The sequence below is a fragment of the Canis lupus genome, chromosome 9, assembly GCF_011100685.1.
Source record: "Canis lupus familiaris isolate Mischka breed German Shepherd chromosome 9, alternate assembly UU_Cfam_GSD_1.0, whole genome shotgun sequence".
Taxonomy (NCBI): domain Eukaryota; kingdom Metazoa; phylum Chordata; class Mammalia; order Carnivora; family Canidae; genus Canis; species Canis lupus.
The window spans coordinates 29,632,062-29,638,061 of NC_049230.1; positions in this window are offsets into that span (position 1 = coordinate 29,632,062).

Sequence of the window (6,000 nt, forward strand, 5' to 3'; positions counted from 1 at the left end):
TGCTTTATAAAAAGACATCACATTATGTGATTTGTTAAAATTCAATGAAATGAGTGGTCCGGAAAAATCCTAATATATTCTAATTCAAATGTAGAGAATATAAACATACAGTGAGCAGATAAACTACCATATAGATCCTGCCTTCCATATTCCATATGACTGAAGCAATAAAAATGATATTGAATTCAAAGTGTTCATAGTTCCTAAAACAGTAATTTTGTAAGATACTGAAAAACTACAAATATTATTTTGGGGATTTTGACACACAAAATCTCAGAATTTCGTATTTTTGGTAGGACTCCGGCATAAGAATTAGGCTCAGAAAAGACTTATAATTCAATACTGCCTGATTTCAGAAAGTTTTAATTGATACAAATGATGAACAAATTTGAATCTTTGAAAAGAAAAACCAATTCTTAATATCTGAACAAGCCGATAGAAACCAAATCAGAAAATTTGCTGCTCTGCTAAACTTGTACCTCTGAAATTGTTTCTGTGCACATACTGACTTAATTATTTTCTAAATCTATACTGGCTAATAGGTATATTTTTGTCTTCTATCTTCAACTTCCCTGAGAAGGCAATACCATAGGTTGAGATCATTAGGATCGTTAATATGCAGCTACATTTAGGAGGATATTTTCCAAAGACTGCTTTCATTTATTTAAATCAACTTTATTGAGCTATAACATAAAAAATAAAATGCACCCCTTTTTAGTGTACCTATTCAGTAAATTTTAATAAACGGATGCAATATATAAACACTAATACAATCAAGATATAAAATATGCCCGATACCTCATGTCCCTTAAAGGTCATCTGTACCCTCAGTGCCAGGTAACTACAGATCTACTTCATCTCACTAGAGACTAATTTTATTCCTTATTGAATTTCACATATAATATTACACAGTATGTACTCTCTTGTTCAGCATGTTTTGTTCCCCTGTATATATTATTTTTTCCTGGCTGCCTTAAAGATGTTATCTTCGGTTTTCAGAAGTTTAATTATAATGTGCTTAGGCACAATTTTGTTTATATTTATCCGTTTGGAGCCTTTTAAGCTTTTTGAATCTATGAATTTATGTCTTTGTCAAATCTAGTAATTATGGGGACATTATGTCTTCATATATTTTTCTGGTCCATTTTTTTCTATCTTCCTTTTTTTTTAATTTTAATTTTTAAAAATTTTTTTATTTATTAATGATAGACATAGAGAGAGAGGCAGAGACAGGCCGAGGGAGAAGCAGGCAGAGGGAGAAGCAGGCTCCATGCTGGGAGCCCCACACAGGACTGGATCCCGGGACTCCAGGATCATGCCCTAGGCCAAAGGCAGGCACTAAACCACTGAGCCACCCAGGGATCGCATCTATCTTCCTTCTTGAAATCAAATTTCACGTATGGTAAAGCAAAATTTATGTCTTTAAATCTCCATTTTTAAAATTTTTTTCTCTCCATCTCCAGATATAATATCCTTCCCTATTCTATCATAAAATTTATTATTTTCTTTGTCATCTATATTTTACTATTAAGCCTATCCCATGAGTTTTTTACTTCTGATATTATAACTTCCCATTTCAAAAAAATCCCATGTTTAATATTTTCTATTTCTCAAATGAAACATTCTGTTTTTTTTCATTTATTGCAAGCATATTTTCACTTATATCATTGAGCATAATTGTATCAACTGCTTTAAAATTTTTGTCTGATAATTTCAACATCTAGATCATTTCAGCATCAGTGTTTTTCCTCCTGGTCCTTTCTCCTAAAAGGATGATTTACATCTTCCTGGTTTTTTTTTCCCTATGCTGAATAATTCTGGATTGCTTCCTAGGCATAGGGATTTAATGTTATGGAGACTATGGATCCTCTTACATTGTCACATGTAGTATTGATTTGCTTGTCTTAGAAAGATGCTCTGGTTAAATTCAAACTGCATACTCTGTCTCTTGGGCAGCAGTTCTGGTCCAAATCCTTTCCTTTTAGCTTTGCTGTGCTATTTGAAATCTACTACACACAGGTGTGGTTTAAGGGTCAACTAGATATTTGGGAAGAGTTCATACAACTAATTATTGGATTTTCCCTCTACAGCTGACTCCCCAGGATCCCCACTCTCTTTTCCCATGACTGCGATTGCCTTCATCTCTGTCTGATGTTTCTTTTTTTTTAAAAGATTTTAAAAATTTATTTATTCATGAGAGACACAAAGAGAGAGGCAAAGACATAGGCAGAGGGAGAAGTAGGCTTCCTGCTGGGCGCCTGATGAGGAGCTCAATCCCAGGACCCCAGGATCCTGACCTGAGCTAAAGGCAGATGCCCAACCACTAAGCCACCCAGATGCCCTGTCTGATGTTTCTTCAAGCCAAAGTGACAGCAGATTTTATTTCAAAGTTTTACTATCCCACATATGCAGACTGGGGCCTCTCCTTAGCTGGAAACAAAGTGAGGGGAGAAAAAAAAATATATATGTACACACACATATATAAGACAGATTATAAATATTAAAATATATTGTAAAATATTATATATAATTACATATATTTTTTCCAGATTTCATATTTGTTATCTAAGGGAGGGTCAGTATGACAGGATCATTGAGCTACCAGCAAAAGTAGAACCCACATTTATTTTTTTTAAAGATTTTATTTATTTATTTATGAGAGACACAGAGAGAAAGAGAGGCAGAGACACAGGCAGAGGGAGAAGCAGGCTCCTCGCAGGAAGCCTGACGTGGGGCTCAATCCCGGGTCTCCAGGGTCACGCCCTGGGCTGAAGGCTGCGGTAAAACGCTGAGCCACCCAGGCTGCCCCACATTTATTTTTCTTTTAAAGATTTTTTTTACTTGAAAGAGGGAGTACGAGAGAGAGAGAGAGAGAGAGAGAGAGCGCACACATGAGATGGGGGAACAGGTAGAGGGAGAATCAGACTTCCCACTGAGCAAGGAGCCTGATGTGGGGCTCAGTCCCAGAACCCTGAGATCATGACCTGAGCAGAAATCCAGAGTTGGCTGCTTAACTGAGTGAGCCATCCAGGTGCACCACACATTTATTTTTAATAATCAAATTATGGTAGCTTGAGATGCCCCTGGTATAGCTGATGAATATGAATTCAACATGTTATACTTTTAGGCTATTTTAAAAGCCCTAAAAGTGGTCCTTAAACATATGTACAAACTAGCATGTCAGCCACTTTTGCCATGCAATTTCTGCCCTAATCCCTACTGGATATGTTCACTGACTGCAAAGTTACTTGTGAAGCCTCACCATAGCTACAGCCTGCCATAGTGCCCCTAAACAAATTCTGAACAGAGACATAGAGATGGCCTTTTCTAGCTTTTTACCAAAAATCTAAAATGCTCCATTTGTGTCTAGGGTCTCAGAAAAGATCTCATCCAATCTGTTATGCCAGTTTCCAGCTTATTTCTTGCCCAGATCTTATATTTATTTCTAAAATATGATAATCAAATATTAAGAGTTCTGTATCTCAGCAATGTAAAACATAAGTATTCACTATAATAATAGTAACAACTATAATTCATTGAATTATTTACTATGTGCTATGACCTACTTTGATATAGTTAGAGAGTAATACTTCAGAACTTAATCTCTGAAGCCAGATTGCTTAGGTTAATACTACTACTCTGAGTGAGTTGCTGAATCTCTTTGTGCTTCAGTTTCTCATCTGCAAAAAGACTTTTTTGCAAAAAGTCAACCAACTTTGTAGGATATCAGAAGGATGAAGTGAGTGGATTCACTCCATGTGCTTAGAATTGTGCCAGGTACAGGGTGATCACTCAGTAAATACTATATATATTTTTAATTTTGTGAATGAGAAAACTGGGAAAATAAGTTTGAATTACTTGCCCAAGTTTACTTAGCTTTGAAGAAACAAAAGTATAATTTTGAGTCAGGTGCTCTGGCTCTAGAGTCAATATATTTAACCATTCTTCTGCTTTAAATGCAGTCCAGGTAGCTGGCTGGAAGTCCGACATCATGCTGTTCTCCTAGATCATCCCACAGCCCCAAAGTTTGCATGTTATTAACTGATATGAATGGATAGTGGGGAAAAAGGGGGAAGGAGATTTTTATCAGGCTCTTGTTCAGCCAACCACAATTGTCATGTAACTCCTATGATTAATTGTACTAAAAATATCTACTGTACTTTTTTAAGATTTGAAGTTTATTCTAAATCTTCAACTTTTCGTTTTTTTTGTTTGGATCTCAGAAAAAGCATAGGTTTTGAATCATACAAATAAGTAGATAAATACACCTGGGTAAGTCTGATCTTGCAGTATAATATTGTTTTCATAATAGCACTGCTCAAGTACTGAACTCTATTAATACTAGATTACCATATTTTAGAAATATGTATCTTTACAAATATATGTAACAAATAAGAATTTATTTACATACGATTTTAAGTAAGGGTAAAAATGGAAATATATTTTATTCACTTTGTGCCCACAAAATTTATCCTTTTATTAAGTGATTCAAGCTGCTCTTATATTAGAGAAAAACAACAATATATAAAAGTACATAAAGGTTCCTAATTCATCAAATTTTGCACAGGAAGCCTTTCTGTAATATCATAGTCATATAATCATTAAGCCATCATTTTAGATCATTCTGTTGTTAGAAAGCTTTGATTTTTAGAAAATTCAATATTGAGCTGGTTAGCTCCCGTCCTATAAAAGTCACTCTTTAGTCTTAAGTCTAGCTGTAAGAAAACATGAAAATAAAGTCTCCCTTTTGTGTCACAGCTTTTTAAATATTTAAAAATACTTATCCTTTCTGTCCAAAACTTCTTGGACTAAATACCCCGTATATAAAATTACTTTCAGACCTTTCTTAACACATAGTAACTCTATTACATATGAACTCATGCTCATCTATCCTTTTAAAAAGCTTGTGGGCACCTGAGTGTCTCAGTAGTTGAGCATCTGCCTTTGGCTCAGGCTGTGATCCTGGGGTCCTGGAATTGAGTCCCACATTGGGCTCCCCACAGGGAGCCTACTTCCCTGCCAATGTCTGTGCATCTCTCAGTGTCTCTCAGGAATAAATAAATAGAATCTTTAAAAAATAAATAAAAAGCTGTGATTAGAACTTTATGCAATGCAATGGGTGTGGTCAGACTGCAGTATTCACTGGGTTTATCTCCTCTTTTGATCTGAAAAGTAGTTGAATTAATGAAGTTTCTGATAGCTTTTTTTTTTTTTTTTTTTTTTTTTTTACTTGTACCTCTAATCTTTCCATTACTGACATCACTCCTTTGGGCCCTAGGTTCCCTGGACTTTTGTACTTCGAAGGCTTCTGCTTAAGAGGAAGAGAAAATACGTACAAAACTCTCAGGGCTTCCCAGGTAAGAGAGTTGCTATCGGATGCCATTCATTCTCTTCTATTTTCCATAAATATAAAAAGTAGGAAAATCTGCAAACAATAGTGCCACACAGAAAACACTTTTTGCTAAAATGTCATATTATGTAAGCATCCCAAATGCTATTAATATCTGTGGCTATCTTATAAAATATTCACAGTGTCTATAACTCTGAATAGTAAGTGCATAAAAACATCAGAAAGAACCTTCATAATAATACCCAAGCAAAAATATAGTTGACAGTCTAACTCTCTGTATTTTAACAAGGAGCCCAGAGATCCCTATTAAAAAAAACCCTGGATGTGGGCTCAAGTCAAATTTAAAACTTCTTAAAGCTTCTATCTGAGACCCTGTTACTGCTACTTTTCTTCCTAACACCTTATTTGAACCAAGAGTCCCATTATTAAGTCCTAGCTACCTAGAAATGATGACCTACTTTATATTCAGACTTCCATCCCTTTATTGATGGACATAGCAGTTCATGCAAGGCATGATTAACCTTTGATTTAAGCCACTTCCTAATGATCCTGCTTCCTTATCCCTTAGAGCCAGCATCAAAAACTTTCATGTAGAAGTATGAATCCATGCTACCAAACGCCTCAAGGTCATCAATCCTTTCTTCTTCTTT